Raw genomic sequence first — 20,117 nt, 5'->3', positions numbered from 1 at the left:
TTCACCTGATTGCTAAGAAGCAACAAATCTAAGCAATCTTTCTTCATCATTTGAACTTTCTAATCTCAGAATTTTTTTTTTAATTTGGTATGTTGAACACTGTGATCTGTAAGGTGACTACTTGAAAATACTACTGCTCACACATAGGCAATAGGGCCCATTAGATGTTAGCTGGACAACATCAACTCTCCTCAGGCTTCTTAAGTGGGGGAAAAAATGTGAGAACAGAAACAGAATTGCTTAGAACTGTTAAGCTTGTCTTTAACACATTGTCTGTCTTCTATAGCATGTTTGGAAGTGCATGGAATGACTAGACAGAGTGTAAAATGAAGAGATATTTCATACTGTGTCTGATATTTGGAGATAGTCTAACAAAAAGTTCCATTCGGATAAGACATTTACAAATGTACAAAGAAATATGATGAGCCTTTTGGTGGATAAACAAATAGATGATTTAATGAGGTGTAAGAGATGTCCCCTACTTGCAAGAAGAGTAAGCGGTTCAGAAATTTAAAATAGCAGTATTATATCTGACAGGCAAAAACAAAGGTAGACTATAAAGGGTTGTGGGAGAATGATTGCTACTTAGATGCAAAGATGATGGAAACAGGAATTCGAAATTCTATCTCTAAAATAGTATAAATACTTCTAGATTAGATGGAGTAAAATTGGATTCTGATTTTTGTCAAACTTTGGTGCATTAAGAAGATCTGTTAAATGGGTATTATGAAATTCAGTTCACATGGAGTGTATCACTCTTAAACTTGTTTAGCAAAAGACAAAGTGGAAAAAATGGGAGTCATATTAATTAACATCCTGTTTACATTGTGACTGTCAATTCTAACCATTTGTTTCACTAAATTCTGCTACTGCAGTTAGTCTTAATGTTTATTAGCAAGTCATAACATATTTGCAATTAATTATCTTGATATTTTAAAGTTTTATATTTTATATTATGAACATGGTTCAGGAAAGATTTTCAAATAATAAATTCCTGTTTTAATTAGAAATACAAATATAGAATATTTGTATATAGAATATTCTATATTTGTATATATAATACAAATACAAATATAGAATATTTAATACAGAATACAAAAAGGTCACACTAACTGAGGGTTATTTTAATTAGTCTTCTCTCTTCTCTTTGTTGGATCCTACTTAGTTATTCTTTGCTCTAAAATATATTATACAATATTTATACATTTACACAAATGCATTTGAATTAGACTATCAAATCAAAAAGATACAAGAGAAATAATTAAGTACAAGCCGAAATTTGACAGTAGAGAATCACTGAAAAGTTAAAACAATGTTATAAAACCAAAATTTAGAAAAAAGTTTTACAATGTAATAGATTTTTTAAAAAGCAATTGTGTTTAACCTCATTGAAAGATGAACTATTACTAAAGTAGTTTTCTATAAATAATATTTGAAGCTTTTTAAAGTAATGACTCCAAATCTGTATCTTCAGCCTAAGCCTCCTTCTGGAGCTCCAGAGCCATATTTTCAGTTGGCTATAAAACAGTTCTACCTGAATGACCCATAGGCACCTCAAACTCAAGATTTCAAAAACTAAATTTTTCCATTTTGCAATCTGCTTTTCTCTTCATGTTTCCCATCCTGGTTAACGGTAATCAATTGCCTATTTTGTAGTCAAACTATCTAAAATCTACATCTATAGGCTAGAAATAAAAGTGGACTTTATGAAATATTCCTAGTTTTACTTTTGGTATTTTCCAGAACCCCCTCCAAATTTTGTTGACGAACTGTTTCCCTGAGTAAATGAGTGAGAAGGTAATGCGTGCTGATGCACATTCAAGTGGAGAGAAAATCCTTCACTTTTAATCCATGGGCTCCTCTTCAACTTAGAGGATAAGTTAAACGGTCAAAATCTTAATAAGAGGAGGTAGGAGGGAGAAGGGGAGAGGAGGGACATAGAAGAAACTGTCAACGTACGATTAATTCTTGGACAGGGGGGCGGGGGCACAGACACCTGCCTCTGTATTCACTCTTGTCTTCATCTCCATTACTTCAATCAATTCTGTCATCTCATCCAGGCCTGCCCTCTTCAAGTTAGGCATACATTTCAAAGGAATTTCCTTATTTCTCCTAATCCCCAACTTCTAATTTCTTCCATGCCTTAATTTTACCCACCTTCTTTAAATAAAAGGGATACAATAAATGCCAATTAGGGTGTTAGTGATTCATAGTAGTTTAATGGTTGCTCCTCCAGGTAGGACTTGGAAGACAAAGTAGACGGCCAACACTTAAAACCTAAAGGCAAAGACCTTGAACTCTGAAAGTTAAAAGCAAGGCTATCAGCACAGTGGGCCTCCTGGTGCCCCCAAACCTCACTGTCTATGACAGTTTCCTCAGAGACTGTTCCTATATGGAAGCAAACCAAGGTATCTACATTCAATCAGAAACTGGAATGCAGAGGCTCCTTTTAGGAATAAGAGGGACCCCATCATCCTCATCTTCTGTTGAAGATTTTTTAAAGAAGAAATTCATATTTCAAAAAAGTCTTTTCTTCCCAGTTGCGCATTTAAATTCCATTGAGTCAGTCTATCTAACCATAACTACACACATCTGTGCCTCAGAAAATCCCCTAAGCCTTTGTTGATGACAAGCTAAGCGAGTAGGTTTGCTTCCCTTTATTCTTTCTGTCTTTGTAGCAGAAGTTTGTATAATAAGGAAGGTGCCTCTGAAATCCAGCTTTCATCATGTGACAGGTTTCACGACATGCTGTGCAGGTGTGATTTCAAGGTCCAGAAGAGCGGCTTCCTTCCGCCCCCAGGAATATACTCCACTTACTATGGTTTTCTCTTTGTTTCTTTTTTGACCACATCTTTAAGACCATGAAGGAAGTATAAATGCATAAATTCTGGGAATGAAAAAGCCAACTCTGGGGAAAGGGAGTAAATCCACAACCACTGTACTGGGTAAAACAGAGACCTGAAATTGTACCTAGTATTGCTAATTTGCTCATTCAGTGCCGTTTTTCCCAAAGACACCTCTGACTTTAACAAAATGTTGATAATAAAAGTGGTAATAAGTAACAACAGTGACAACATTACGTAACAAATGATGACAGTCGAATTTTTGTGCCAGCCATTATCCTAGGCACTTTATATTAATTAATCCTCACAAAAACATTTAACCCTCATGACAAATAGTAGGTACTATTATTATCCCCACTTTATAAATGAGGAGGCTGAGGTTTAAAGAGGATAAAAAACTTGCCCAGGGAAATCGACAGAACTGACATTATATAATGGTATCACTCAACCTTGCCCCTATCACTTTCAAAATCCAACTTTTAAAGCTGTCATTTAAAATAGCATTGGATAGCAGCTCCTGAAGCAACCTTTACTAACCTCCACTGAAATATAAAGACACATATGAAATGGAAAATCACAGCCCTGCTGTGAACAGGAAATTCAAAACAGAAATACAAATTGAAATAAAAATGAGAAAAAAGTACTCACTCTCACAAGTAACTGGGAAATGTAAATTTAAAATATATCATTTTTAATCCATTAGATTCAAAAAGTTAAAAACATTGATAATATCAATTACTGGTTAGAATGCTAGAAAATGGACACTTTCATGCTGATAGAAATATAAAATGATGAAGCCTTTGATTAAGCAGTTTTGAAGTATCTATCAAAATTTTAGATACTTCACATCAACTTGGCTCACATCAACTCATTCCTCAGGTCTTACTTTCACTGACTTTTCACACAATATAGGGTTTTTTAAAGTGTCTTCACTGTAACACACCAGGCGGTAGACACAGGAGTTTCATAGAACTACCCAGACTGGGCAAGTTTCCATGTTCTATGCTCATCACACAGAGTGCCTCCATGAGTGGAACACTTATCACAACTGAAATTAATGTGGAAAGCAACATTCATGAGCATCACTTCCTAACAGAAAGAACATCTATAGTGGTGAGGAAGGAATTCTTCTTAAGTAGGCAAATGATAAGGATGCCTGATGGCAACCGTGGGATTTTACGATTCTGGAATTTCTGTTAAATACAATGAGCTATAAAGACTGGAAATGAGACAATGAGACAACACTGTGATCTGGCAGGAAGTTGCCCCAAGGAAGTAATCTGAATCATACACAAGATTTAGTTATAAGAATGTTTCAAATCCAAAAATGGGCAGAAGACCTAAATAGACATTTCTCCAAAGAATATATACAGATTGCCAACAAACACATGAAAGGATGCTCAACATCAGTAATCATTAGAGAAATGCAAATCAAAACTACAATGAGGTATCACCTCACACCGATCAGAATCGCCATCTTTAAAAAATCTACAAACAATAAATGCTGGAGAGGGTGCGGAGAAAAGGGAACCCTCTTGCACTGTTGGTGGGAATGTAAGTTGATACAGCCACTATGGAGAACAGTATGGAGGTTCCTTAAAAAACTAAAAATAGAACCACCATATGACCCAGCAATCCCACTACTGGGCATATACCCTGAGAAAACCATAATTCAAAGAGTCATGTACCACAATTTTCATTGCAGCTCTATTTACAATAGCCAGGACATGGAAACAACCTAAGTGTCTACTGACAGATGAATGGATAAAGAAGATGTGGCACATATATACAATGGAATATTAGCCATAAAAAGAAACGAAATTGAGTTATTTGTAGTGAGGTGGATGGAACTAGAGTCTATCATACAGAGTGAAGTAAGTCAGAAAGAGAAAAACAAATACCATATGCTAACACATATATAATCTAAAAAAAAAAAAAAGGTTCCGATGAACCTAGGGGCAGGACAGGAATAAAGACGTAGACGTAGAGAATGGCCTTGAGGACATGGGGAGGGGGAAGGGTAATCTGGGACGAAGTGAGAGAGTGGCATGGACATATATACACTACCAAATGTAAAACAGATAGCTAGTGGGAAGCAGCCACATAGCACAGGGAGATCAGCTGGGTGCTTTGTGACCACCTAGAGGGGTGGGACAGGGAGGGTGGGAGGGAGGGAGATGCAAGAGGGAGGGGATATGGGGTTATATGTATACATATAGCTGATTCACTTTGTTATACAGCAGAAACTAACATAATATTGTAAAGCAAGTATACTCCAATAAAGATGTTTTAAAAAATGTAAAAAAAGAAAAGAAAAAGAATGTTTCACACACAGTATTATTTATATCGGGACAAAATTAGGGGCAATCCACATCCCAAAAACTTGACAAATGGTAAAATGAATTATCATATACTCTATAGTATAATAATATTATGTCATAAAATTCAAGGTTTGGGGGCATATTTAATGACAAAAGAGTATAAGATTATAATTTATATATATGAAAATAATTTTCTACTAAATGTTTAGAAAACTAAATTGCGGACTTATAGGTAATTTTTACATTATTACTTAAAATTTTCAGTCTTTTCCAAACTCTGTAAAATATATTGCTTTTACAATACAGAACAGTTTAAAACTCTAATCTCACAGAAAGGTTGAAAAGATTAAAATTATAAAAAGATACCTTCTAAAATTGTTAAAATTAAAGAGACTGACAATACCAAATGTGGAGCGGATTTAGAGCAAGGGGAATTTCCATACATTGCTAATGGGAATATAAAATGGGAATATAAAATACAATAACAACCACTTTGGAAAATGGTTTGGCAGCATCTTATGAAAGTTAAAAACACATCTGCCCTATGACCAAGCAATTCTAATCGTAGGTGAAAGAAAAACATTTGATTGCAAAAAAAACCTTGTATAAGAATGTTCACAGTGGCCACCGCCACCGCGCACGTGGGAGCCGTGACTGATAACGAAGTCATACGGAAGCGTCTCCTCATTGATGGAGATGGCACTGGAGATGATGGGAAAATTAATCTGCTAGCGAAAAGTTTCATTAAGTGGCACAACTCTGGATCCCAGGAAGAGGGATACAGCCAGTACCAACGTATGCTGAGCGCACTGTCCCAATGTGAATTTTCAATGGGCAAAAGTTTGCTGGTATATGATATGAATCCCAGAGAAATGGAAAATTATGAAAAAATTTACAAAGAAATAGAAGGTAGCATTGCTGGAGCACATGAAAAAATCGCTGAGTGCAAAAAGCAAATTCTTCAAGCAAAATGAATGCAAAAAGATAGCCAAGAATATGATGCATTGGCAAAAGTGATTCTGTGTCATCCAGACAGGCATGAGACATTAAAGGAACTACAGGCTCTGGGAAAGGAATTAGAGCATCTTTCACATATTAAATGAAGTATTGAAGATAAGCTGGAATTGAGAAGGAAACAGTTTCACGTTCTTCTTAGCACCATCCATGAACTTCAACAAACACTGGAAAACGATAAAAAGCTCTCAGAGGTAGAAGCAGCTCAAGAAACAAGAATGGAAACCAATCCTAAACCACAGACCAACTAATCACTCACCATTCCCAAGAATACTGAAGTAGCAACATGATCTTAGTGTGTTCAGAATTTGTTGTGCTCTTGAGATATTTAAAGTTTAGGCAATGAACTACTTTGCCTTTAAATATTAATGCAAAGTTCATTCATATTTCTTCACATAAAGGAAGATGACTTCATTATATATTTGTTTATATTGAAATGCCTTTTTTATACTTAAAAGTAGGAAGCAACATCCAAAAATGTTTAATAAAATGCTTTCAAGTCGAAAAACAAAAAAATGTTCACAGCAACTTGCTTTATAATAATCAAAAAGGAGAACAACACAAATATCCATCCAACAGGAAAATGAATAAACAAATTATAATAATATTCTTACAATGAAATACCACTCAGAAATAGAAGGGGAAAAGTGGTGATTCACACAGTCAATATGAATCTCAAAGATTATACAGTATATATTAAAGAAGCCAGATACAAAAGAGAACACACTGCATGATTCCATTTATATGGAGTTCTAGAACAGACAAAACTAATCTACAGTGATAGAACTCTGAGAGGAAGGTGTGGGGATTGACTGGGAAAGGGCAAGAGACAACTCTCTGGGGAGAATGGAAACTTCTACATCTTGAAAAAGGCATAGATTACATGGGTGTATGCATTTGTCAAACACACTGCACTGTACAATTAATATTCATGCATTTCACTCTATGTAAATTGTACCTTCATAAAAATAAATAAATAACAAAGGATTTGAAACTCACACTAAGGTGGATAAAGATAAAAATCAACAGACCTTTTATTACTCCTCAAATCTCATGAAATTGGTGCCACCAATTTGCAAGACCTAATCACACAAAGGGTAAACTCACAAAGAAAGCAATAGTATATAACTTTCTGGTACTTCTACCATTTGTACCTTCAATTTGTATATTCTATTAATTTACATTTAAGCCAATGACATTTCCATACTTCCCATTCATTTACTTCTATCGGATCACTTTGCAAAGATGGAAGAGAGCCCTACAAGAAAGGGAGCAAGAAAATGACAGGAAGCTCAGAGTTCTCTACCCACACTCCAAGAAGCAGGAATATCACACATAGGGCGGTAATTAAATATGTAAGCTGTTAAGGAGAAGTGGTACATATATGCAATGGAATATTACTCAGCCATAAAAATGAATGGAATGATGCCATTTGCAGCAACATGGATGGACCCAGAGATTATCACACTAAGTGAAGTAAGTCAGACAGAGAAAGACAACATGTGGAATCTAAAAAATGATACAAATGAACTTATTTACAAAACAGAAATAGACTCACAACATAGAAAACAAACTTATGGTTACCACAGGGGAAAGATGGGGGAGGATAAACTAGGAGGTTGGGATTCACAGACACGCTACTATATATAATAAAATAGATAATCCACAAGGACCTACTGAATAGCACAGGGAACTATACTCAATACTCTGTAATAACCTATATTGGAAAAGAATCTAAAAAGAATAGATATATGTATAACTATATCACTTTGCTGTACATCTGAAACTAACACAACATTGTAAATCAACTATATTCCAATATAAAATAAAAATTTTTTATATAGGTAAGTTCTGAAGTCTTTATGATCTGAGTTTTGCTTACTGGCTCTGTGTCTTTGGGTAAACTTTATTAGTATTAGTTTATTCTATTTATTCTATTATTATTCTAATAAATAATATTTTATTATTTATTCTATTCAATAAAATCTATTAAAAATTCAAGTTAAATTCAATTCTTCAAGAATACACTATTTACAGGAAAAGGTACCATAACTATATAAAACATATATGCCTGCTAATTTCTCGTTGCACACAAAAAATTATTTTGAAAATAGTGTCTAGAAATCTACTGCTAAGTTCTGATTCTGTTCTTCTTAGGTATAAACAATTTTGTCATTCAATGAGTTCCTGAATTCATCTCTGATATGAGTAAGTTTTTGCTAATATATTTCAATTATGTTTAAATTTGAAATAACATTTTGTATGGCCTCTCAAAAATGACTTTTTTTCTGGCCTCAGAAAATGCCTTTTTCCAAAAGGGCACCATAAAAACAAACAGAGCAACAAAAACCCCGTTTGCTGTTATTAAAACTGACAGAAGATTTTGTTGTATTATCTCCCCTATTTTATCTACCAACTTAAAATATCACTACAAATACGAAAAAGCTGTTTATTTGTCTTATAAGAACAAAATGTATCTATTTGCTGGTAAACATTCAGATCAATTCACATGAGAATCTGTTCATATTACCTACTTGTTTACAAGTAGTTTTGGCAGACACATTTTTATAGTAACCCAATATAAGAAGAAAACAGGCTAGAATATCGATAACAACATTGTATTACAACCATCAAACTTGCTAAGAGACTAGAACTTAATGAGTCTAACCACTAAAAAAAGACAATTCATGTGATGTGATAGAGGTGCTAATTATCACTACAATAGCAGTCATACTACAATATACAAATGTATCAAAAAACATATACACCTTAAATTTATACAATGTTGTATGTCAAATCTATTTCAATTAAAAAATAGGCTAGGGCTTCCCTGGTGGCACAGTGGTTGAGAGTCCGCCTGCCGATGCAGGGGACACGGGTTCGTGCCCCGGTCTGGGAAGATCCCACATGCCGCGGAGCGGCTGGGCCCATGAGCCATGGCCGCTGAGCCTGCGCGTCCGGAGCCTGTGCTCCGCAACAGGAGAGGCCACAGCAGTGAGAGGCCCGCGTACCTCAAAAAATAAATAAATAAAAATTAAAAATAGGCTAGAACTTGAGCTCGTCAATTACAAGACAATTACATACAGTGTTTTTGCTTTACATCATTAAAATGACCATATTCACATGTCTAGTCATGAATATGAATGGACTACATGCCAGATAAAATTTTTAAAATTCTGAAATATATATATGGAAATCCATGAGAACATCCACAGTGTATGTTCTCAAGAAAATAAAATGTAGTCATTAAAACAGAGTTGACCCATTACTGCTAAATCAGTTCAAAAACTGTCTAAACTATAACCAAACTCTCCTGTTTCTCAACGTCTGCTTTTGGAAGGCAAGCAAACTCTCACCATATGCCTGTGGTCTGAAAGCACATATCATGAAGGCTGTTCTCAAAGACTTGGAAAATTTACAAAGATTTTGTGACTTCCAGATTCAAAGAGAGCTGTAAATAGATAGAACTTATTTTAAGGCATTTCAACATCAGTTCTCCTGATACCAGCAGAATAAATAAATCAGAGCAAATGGACATCAAAATAATTAGATTACTTTCCCTTCCTGTATCTTAAAATATAAATCCCTCAGGTGATTCAAGTTTTGGATAAAGACTTAGAACAAGCGTTTTCTTATCTAAATTATTCCTCAGTGGTACACAGTAAGTCTGCCCCTCTTCTTCACATCCTTTCTCTGGAATACCTATTTCATTCCCACAGCATCAGTGAATACACCATCGTGGTAACTCAAATCTATCTCTAGCTCTGACCTCTCTTCTGAGTACCACTCCAGGATTCTCCAGCTAGGGTTCATGGATGACTTAATCTCAGCATGTCCAAAACCAAACTCACCTTTGTCCATCCAAACCTGTTCCTTCAAAATACCCTCTCTTTGTTAATGGCTTCAAAAAGCACGCAGAAAATCACATTACAATCTTGAGAGTCATCCTAGACTCTTCTTTCTCTCTTTCACCACTGCCAATACCATTTCTTTTTTTTTTAACATCTTAATTGGAGTAAAATTGCTTTACAATGGTGTGTTAGTTTCTGCTATATAACAAAGTGAATAAGCTATACATATACATATATCCCCATAGCTCCTCTCTCTTGTGTCTTCCTCCCACCCTCCCTATCCCACCCATCTAGGTGGTCACAAAACACCAAGCTGATCTCCTAAGTGTCGATGGACAATTAGGTTGCTTCCATGTCCTGGCTATTTTAAGTAGTGCTGCAATGAACACTGTGGTACATGACTCTTTTTGAATTATGGTTTTCTCAGGATATACACCCAGCAGTGTAATTACCGGGTCATATGGTAGTTCTATTTTTAGTTTTTTAAGGAACCTCCATACTGTTCTCCATAGTGGCTGTATCAATTTACATTCTCACCAACAGTGCAAGAGGGTTCCCTTTTCTCCACACCCTCTCCAGCATTTATTGCTTGTAGAGTTTTTGAAGATGGACATTCTGACCATCTGTGTGAGGTGATACCTCATTGTAGTTTTGATTTGCATTTCTCAAATGATTAGAGATATTGAGCATCCTTTCATGCGTTTGTTGGCAATCTGTATATATTCTTTGGAGAAATGTCTACTTAGGTCTTCTGCCCATTTTTGGATTGGGTTATTTTTCTTTTGATATTGAACTGCATGAACTGCTTGTAAATTATGGAGATTAATCCTTTGTCAGTTACTTCATTTTCAAATATTTTCTCCCATTCTGAGGGTTGTCTTTTCATCCTGTTTATGGTTTCCTTTGTTGTGCTAATAAAGCTTTTAAGTTTCATTACATCCCATTTGTTTATTTTTGTTTTTATTTCCATTTCTCTAGGATGTGGGTCAAAAAGGATTTTGCTGTGATTTATGTCATAGAGTGTTCTGCCTATGTTTTCATCTACAAGTATTATAGTGTCTGGCCTTACATTTAGGTCTTTAATCCATTTTGAGTTTATTTTTGAGTATGGTGTTAGGGAGTGTTCTAATATCATTCTGTTACATGTAGTTGTCCAGTTTTCCCAGCACAAATTATTGAAGAGGCTGTCTTTGCTCCACTGTATATTCTTGCCTGCTTTATCAAAGACAAGGTGACCATACGAGCGTGGGTCAATCTCTGGGCTTTCTATCCTGTTCCATTGATCTATATTTATGTTTTTGTGCCAGTACCATACTATCTTGATTACTGTAGCTCTGTAGTATAGTCTGAAGTCAGGGAGCCTGATTCCTCCAGCTACATTTTTCTTTCTCAAGATTACTTTGGCTATTCGGGGTTTTTTGTGTTTCTATACAAATTGTGAAATTTTTTGTTCTAGTTCTGTGAAAAATGCCATTGGTAGTTTGATAGGGATTGCAATGAATCTGTAGATAGCTTTGGGTAATATAGTCATTTTCACAATGTTGATTCTTCCAAGCCAAGAACATGGTATATCTCTCCATTTCTTTGTATAATTTTTAATTTCTTTCATCAGAGTCTTATAGTTTTCTGCATACAGGTCTTTTGTCTCCTTAGGTAGGTTTATTCCTAGATATTTTATTCTTTTGGTTGCAATGGTAAATGGGAGTGTTCCCTTAACTTCTCTTTCAGATTTTTTCATCATTAGTGTATAGGAATGCCAGAGATTTCTGTGCATTGATGTTGTATCCTGTTACTTTACCAAATTCATTGATTAGCTCTAGTAGTTTTCTGCTGGCATCTTCAGGATTTTCTATGTATAGTATCATGTCATCTGCAAACAGTAACAGCTTTACTTCTTTTCCGATTTGGATTCCTTTTATTTCTTTGTCTTATCTGATTGCTGTGGCTAAAACTTCCAAAACTATTTTAAATAACTGTCATGAGTGGACAACCTTGCCATGTTCCTGATCTTAGAGGAAATGGTTTCAGTTTTTCACCACTGAGAATTATGTTGGCTGTGGGTTTGTCATATACGGCCTTTATTATGTTGAGGTAAGTTCCCTCTATGCCTACTTTCTGGAGGGTTTTTATCATAAACGGGTGTTGAATTTTGTTGAAAGCTTTTTCTGCATCTATTGAGATTATCAGATGGTTTTTCTCCTTCAATTTGTTAATATGGTTTATCACATTGATTGATTTGCGTATACTGAAGAATCCTTTCATTCCTGGGATAAACCCCACTTGATCATGGTGTATGATCCTATTATTGTGCTGTTGGATTCTGTTTGCTAGTATTTTGTTGAGGATTTTTGCATCAATGTTCATCAGTGTTATTTGCCTGTAGTTTTTTTCTTTGTGACATCTTTGTCTGGTTTTGGTATCAGAGTGATGGTGGCCTCGTTTGGGAGCCTATGGTCTGCAACGGGAGAGGCCACAACAGTGAGAGGCCCACGTACCACCAAAAAAAAAAAAAAAAGAAGAGCGGGGGAGCTTCAAGATGGCGGAAGACTAAGACGTGCAGATCACCTTCCTCCCCAAAATTACATCAGAAATAGATCTACATGTGGAACAACTCCTATAGAACACCTACTGAATGCTGGCAGAAGACCTCAGACCTCCCAAAAGGCAAGAAACTCCCCACGTACCTGGGTAGGGTAAAAGAAGAAAGAAAAAACAGAGACAAAGAATAGGGATGGAACCTGCACCAGTGGGAGGGATCTGTGAAGGAGGAAAGGTTTCCACACACTAGGAAGCCCCTTCACGGGTGGAGACTGCGGGTGGCAGAGCGGGAAGCTTCGGAGCCACGGAGAAGAGTGCAGCAACAGGGGTGCAGAGGGCAAAGTGGAGAGATTCCCACACAGAGGATTAGGGCCGACCGGCACTCACCAGCCCAAGAGGCTGCTCTGCTCACCTGCTGGGACGGGTCGGGGCTAGGAACTGAGGCTCGGGCTTCAGTCGGATGCCAGGGAGAGGACTGGGGTTGGCGGCATGAACATAGCCTGAAGGCTCTAGTGCGCCACAGCTAGCCGGGAGCTAGTCTGGCAAAGGTCTGGAGCTGCCGAAGAGGCAAGAGACTTTTTCTTCCCTCTTTTTTTCCTGGTGCGCCAGGAGAGGGGATTAAGAGCGCTGCTTAAAGGAGCTTCAGAGACGGGCACGAGCTGCGGCTATCAGCGCAGACCCCAGAGACAGCCATGAGACACTAAGTAATACACTTGGTGGCTGCTGCAGCCACCAATAAGCCTGTGTGCGAGCACAGGTCACTATCTACAACTCCCTCCCAGGAGCCTGTGCAGCCCGCCAGTGCCAGGGTCCCGTGATCCAGGGACAACTTCCCCGGTAGAACGCACAGTGCGCCTCAGGTTGGTGCAAAGTCACGGTGGCCTCTGCTGCCACAAGCTCATCCCACATCCGTACCCCTCCCTCCCCATTGCCTGAGCGAGTCAGAGACCCAGAATCAGCTGCTCCTTTAACCCCATCCTGTCTGAGCAAAGACCAGACATGCTCAGGCGACCTACACGCAGAGGCGGGTCCAAATCCAAAGCTGAACCCCTGGAGCTGTGCGAACAAAGAACACAAAGGGAAATCTCTCCCAGCAGCCTCAGGAGCAGCGGACTAAATCTCCACAATCAACTTGATGTACCCTGCATCGGTGGAATACCTGAACAGACAATGAATCATCCGAAATTGAGGAGGTGGACTTTGGGAGCAACGATATATGTATATATTTTTTCCCTTTTTCTCTTTTTGTGAGTGTGTATGTGTATGCTTCTGTGTGTGATTTTGTCTGTATAGCTTTGCTTTTATCATTTGTCCTAGGGTCCTCTCTGTCCTTTTTTTTTATTACTTAAAAACTTTTTTTTCTTAACAATTATTTTTTATTTTAATAACTTTATTTTATTTTATTTTACGTTATTTTATTTTACCCTCTTTCTTTCTTTCGTTTCTCCATTTTATTCCGAGCCGTGTGGATGAAAGGCTCTTGGTGCTGCAGCCAGGAGTCAGTGCTGTGCTTCTGAGGTGGGAGAGCCAACTTCAGGACACTGGTCCACAAGAGACCTCCCAGCTCCACGTAATATCAAACAGTGAAAATCTCCCAGAGATATTCATCTCAACACCAACACCCAGCTTCACTCAACGACCAGCAAGCGACAGTGCAGGACATCCTATGCCAAACAACTAGCAAGACAGGAACACAACCCCATCCATTAGCAGAGAGGCTGCCTAAAATCATAATGAGGCCACAGACACCCCAAAACACACCACCATATGTGGACCTGCTCACCAGAAAGACAATATGCAGCCTCATCCACCAGAACACAGGCACTAGTCCCCTCCACCAGGAAGCCTACACAACCCACTGAACCAACCTTAGCCACTGGGGACAGACACCAAAAACAATGGAAACTATGAACCTGCAGCCTGCAGAAAGGAGACCCCAAACACAGTAAGTGAAGCAAAATGAGAAGACAGAGAAACACACAGCAGATGAAGGAGCAAGGCAAAAACCCACCAGACCAGATAAATGAAGAGGAAATAGGCAGTCTACCTGAAAAAGAATTCAGAATAATGATGGTAAAGATGATCCAAAATCTTGGAAATAGAATGGAGAAAACACAAGAAATGTATAATAAGGACCTAGAAGAACTAACGAGCAAACAAAAAATGATGAACAACACAATAAATGAAATTTAAAAATCTCTAGAACGGATCAGTAGCATACTAACTGAGGCAGAAGAACGGATAAGTGACCTGGAAGATAAGATAGTGGAAATAACTACTGCAGAGCAGAAGAAAGAAAAAAGACTGAAAAGGATTGAGGAGAGTCTCAGAGACCTCTGGGACAACATTAAACGCACCAACAGTCGAATTATAGGGGTCCCAGAAGAAGAAGAGAAAAAGAAAGGGTCTGAGAAAATATTTGAAGAGATTATAGTTGAAAACTTACGTAATATGGGAAAGGAAATAGTTAATCAAGTCCAGGAAGCACAGAGAGTCCCATACAGGATAAATACAAGGAGAAACAGGCCAAGACACATATTAATCAAACTATCAATAATTAAATACAAAGAACAAATATTAAAAGCATCAAGGGAAAAACAACAAGTAACACATAAAGGAATCCCCATAAGCTTAACGGCTGATCCTCCAGCAGAAACTCTGCAAGCCAGAAGGGAGTGGCAAGACATATTTAAAGTGATGAAAGAGAAAAATCTACAACCAAGATTACTCTACCCAGCAAGGATCTCATTAAGATTTGACGGAGGAATAAAAAGCTTTACAGACAAGCAAAAGCTAAGAGAATTCAGCACCACCAATCCAGCTTTACAACAAATGCTAAAGGAACATCTCTAGACAGAAAACACAAGAGAAGGAAAAGACCTACAATAATAAACCCAAAACAATTAAGAAAATGGTAATAGGAACATACATATCGATAATTACCTTAAATGTAAATGGATTAAATGCTCCAACCAAAAGACACAGACTGGCTGAATGCATACAAACATAACACCCGTATATATGCTGTCTACAAGAGAGCCATTTCAGACCTAGGGACACATACAGACTGAAAGTGAGGGGATAGAAAAAAATATTCCATGCAAATGGAAATCAAAAGAAACCTGGAGTAGCAATTCTCGTATCACACAAAATAGACTTTAAAACAGAGACTATTACAAGAGACAAAGAAGGACACTACAAAATGATCAAGAGAATCAATCCAAGAAGAATATATAACAATGGTAAATATTTATGCACCCAACATAGGAGCACGTCAATACATAAGGCAAATACTAACAGCCATAAAAGGGGAAATCGACAGTAACAATCATAGACGGGGAATTTAACACCCTACTTTCACCAATGGACAGATCATCCAAAATGAAAATAAGGAAACACAAGCTTTAAATGATACATTAAACAAGATGGACTAAATTGATATTTATAAGACATTCCATCCAAAAACAACAGAATACACATTCTTCTCAATTGCTCATGGATCATTCTCCAGTATAGATCATATCTTGGGTAACAAATCAAGCCTTGGTAAATTTAAGAAAATTGAAATCATATCAAGTATCTTTTCTGACCACAACACTATGAGACTAGATATCAATAACAGGAAAAAGTCTGAAAGAAAAACAAACACATGGAGGCTAAACAACATACTACTTAATAACCAAGAGATCACTGAAGAAATCAAAGAGGAAATCAAAAAATACCTAGAAACAAATGACAATGAAAACAGAACAACCCAAAACCTATGGGATGCAGCAAAAGCAGTTCTAAGAGGGATGTTTATAGCTATACAATCCTACCTTAAGAAACAACTCAAATAAACAACCTAAACTTACACCTAAAGCAATTAGAGAAAGAACAGAAAACCCTCAAAGTTAGCAGAAGGAAAAAAAATTATAAAGATCAGATCAGAAATAAATGAAAAAGAAATGAAGGAAATGAAAGCAAAGATCAATAAAACTAAAAGCTGGTTCTTTGAGAAGATAAACCGTTAGCCAGACTTATCAAGAAAAAAAGGGAGAAGACTCAAATCAATAGAATTAGAAATGAAAAAGGAGAAGTAACAACTGACACTGCAGAAATACAAAGGATCATGAGAGATTACTACAAGCAACTATATGCCAATTAAATGGACAACCTGGAAGAAAAGGACAAATCCTTAGAAATGCACAACCTTCCAAGAATGAACCAGGAAGAAACAGAAAATATGAACAGACCAATCACAAGCACTGAAGTTGAAACTGTGAGTAAAAATCCTGCAACAAACAAAAGCCCAGCACCAGATGGCTTCACAGGCGAATTCTATCAAACATTTAGAGAAGAGCTAACACCTATCCTTCTCAAACTCTTCCAAAAAATAGCAGAGGAAGGAACACTCCCAAACTCATTCTACGAGGCCACCATCACCGTGATACCAAAACCAGACAAGGATGTCACAAAGAAAGAAAACTACAGGCCAATATCACTGATGAACATTGATGCAAAAATCCTCAACAAAAGACTAGCAAACAGAATCCAACAGCACATTAAACGGATCATACACCATGATCAAGCGGGGTTTATCCCAGGAATGCATGCATTCTTCAATATACACAAACCAATCAACGTGATACACCATATTAACTAATTGAAGGAGAAAAACCATATGATCATCTCAACAGATGCAGAGAAAGCTTTTGACAAAATTCAACACCCATTTATGATAAAAACCCTCCAGAAAGTAGTCATAGAGGGAACTTATCTCAACATAATAAAGGCCATATATGACAAAACCACAGCCAACATCGTTCTCAGTGGTCAAAAACTGAAACCATTTCCACTAAGATGAGGAACAAGACAAGGTTGCCCACTCTCACCACTATTATTCAACATAGCTTTGGAAGTTTTAGCCACAGCAATCAGATAAGACAAAGAAATAAAAGGAATCCAAATCGGAAAAGAAGAAGTAAAGCTGTCACTCTTTGCAGATGACATGATACTATACATAGAGAATCCTAAAGATGCTACCAGAAAACTACTAGAGCTAATCAATGAATTTGGTAAAGTAGCAGGATACAAAATTAATGCACAGAAATCCCTGGCATTCCTATACACTAATGATGAAAAATCTGAAAGTGAAATTAAGAAAACGCTCCCACTTACCACTGCAACCAAAAGAATAAAATATCTAGGAATAAACCTACCTAAGGAGACAAAAGACCTGTATGCAGAAAATTAAAAAACACTGATGAAAGAAATTAAAGGTGATACAAATAGATGGAGCGATATACCATGTTCTTGGATTGGAAGAATCAACATTGTGAATATTACCCAAAGCATTCAATGCAATCCCTATCAAACTACCAATGGCATTTTTCACAGAACTAGAACAAAAAACTTCACAATTCGTATGGAAACACAAAAGACCCCGAAGAGCCAAAGCAATCTTGAGAAAGAAAAACAGCTGGGGGAATCAGGCTCCCAGACTTGAGACTATACTACAAAGCTACAGTAATCAAGACAGTATGGTACTGGCACAAAAATACAGATCAATGGAACAGGATAGAAAGCCCAAAGATAAACCCATGCACATATGGGCAACTTATCTTTGATAAAGGAGGCAAGCATATAGAGTGGAGAAAAGACAGCCTCTTCAATAATTGGTGCTGGGAAAACTGGACAGGTACATGTAAAAGAATGAAATTAGAACACTCCCTAACACCATACTCAAAAGTAAACTCAAAATGGATTAAAGACCTAAATGTATTGCCAGATACTATAAAACTCTTAGAGGAAAACTTAGGCAGAACACTCTATGACATAAATCACAGCAAGATCCTTTTTGACCCACCTCCTAGAGAAATGGAAATAAAAACAAAAATAAACAAATGGGACCTAATGAAGTTTAAAAGCTTTTGCACAGCCAAGGAAACCATAAGCAAGACAAAAAGACGACCCTCAGAATGGGAGAAAATATTTGCAAATGAAGCAACTGACAAAGGATTAATCTCCAAAACATACAAGGAACTCATGCAGCTCAATATAAAAAAAACAAACAACCCAATCTAAAAATGGGCAGAAGACCTAAATAGACATTTCTCCAAAGAAGATATACAGATTGGTAAGAAACGCATGAAAGAATGCTCAACATCATTAATCATTAGAGAAATGCAAATCAAAACTACAATGAGGGGCTTCCCTGGTGGCACAGTGGTTGGGAGTCCGCCTGCCGATGCGGGGGACGCGGGTTCGTGCCCCGGTCCGGGCGGATCCCATGTGCCGCGGAGCGGTTGGGTCCGTGGGCCATGGTCGCTGGGCCTGAGTGTCTGGAGTCTGTGCTCCGCAACGGGAGAGACCACGACAGTGAGAGGCCTGCGTTCCACAAACAAACAAACAAACAAACAAAAACAACTACAATGAGATATCATCTCACACCGGTCAGATGACCATCATGAAAACAATCTACAAACAATAAATGTTGGAGAGGGTGGAGAGATAAGGCAACCCTCTTTCACTGTTGGTGGGAATGTAAATTGATACCACCACTATGGAGAACAATATGGAGGTTCCTTAAAAACTAAAAATAGAACTACCATATGACCAAGCAATCCCACTACTGGGCATATACCCTGAGAAAACCATAATTCATAAAGAACATACCACAATGTTCATTGCAGCTCTTTTTACAATAGCCAGGACATGGAAGTAACCTAAGTGTCCATCAACAGATGAATGGGTAAAGAAGATGTGGCATATATATACAATGGAATATTACTCAGCCATAGAAAGGAACGAAACTGAATTATTTGTAGTGAGGTGGATGGACCTAAAGACTGTCATACAGAGTGAAGTAAGTCAGAAAAAGAAAAACAAATACCGTATCCTAACACATATATGTGGAATCTAAAAGAAAAAGAAAAAAAAATGATCAGATGAATCTAGGGGCAAGACGGGAATAAAGATGCAGACCTACTAGAGAATGGACTTGAGGATACGGAGAGGGGGAAGGGTAAGCTGGGACAAAGTGAGAGAGTCGCATGGACATATATACACTACCAAATGTAAAACCTATAGCTAGTGGGAAGCAGCTGCATAGCACATGGAGATCAGCTCGGTGCTTTGTTACCAACTAGAGGGGTGGGATAGGGAGGGTGGGAGGGAGGCAGATGCAAGAGGGAAGAGATATGGGGACACATGTGTATGTACAACTGATTCACTTTGTTATAAAGTGGAAACTAACACCATTGTAAAGCAATTATACTCCAATAAGGATGGTAAAAAATTTTTTAAAAAAAGACATACAGAACCCTAGGACAAATGGTGAAAGCAAAGCTATACAGACAGAATCACACAAAGAAGCATACACATACACACTCACAAAAAGAGGAAAAGGAAAAAAATATATATATCTATATACAAAAAAAAGGGAGAGCAACCAAATCAATAAACAAATATAACAATTATAATTAACTCTAAATACTAAACTAAGATAAACATAAAACCAGAAACAAATTAGATGCAGAGAGCAAACCCCAAGTCTACAGTTGCTCCCA

General features: G+C 37.3%; 1 protein-coding gene and 1 pseudogene across 2 annotated transcripts in view; one reads left to right on the top strand and one right to left on the bottom strand.

Annotated features, from left to right (window-relative positions):
- GPR158 (G protein-coupled receptor 158) overlaps positions 1–20,117 on the bottom strand; it is a gene marked incomplete at both ends in the record, with an annotated part of 322,105 nt that overhangs the window by 107,186 nt on the left and 194,802 nt on the right. The gene's annotated exons all lie outside the window — the stretch shown is intronic.
- LOC309960591 (THO complex subunit 7 homolog) lies at positions 5,776–6,429 on the top strand (annotated as a pseudogene). The gene has a single exon. The product of its transcript is annotated as a THO complex subunit 7 homolog (transcript).

Source organism: Leucopleurus acutus (genome assembly GCF_964270905.1).
Source record: "Leucopleurus acutus genome assembly, chromosome: 1".
In the NCBI taxonomy this organism is placed as follows: domain Eukaryota; kingdom Metazoa; phylum Chordata; class Mammalia; order Artiodactyla; family Delphinidae; genus Leucopleurus; species Leucopleurus acutus.
The sequence above is the reverse complement of the archived record's forward strand: the minus strand, read 5'-3'. Positions and strand labels throughout refer to the sequence as shown.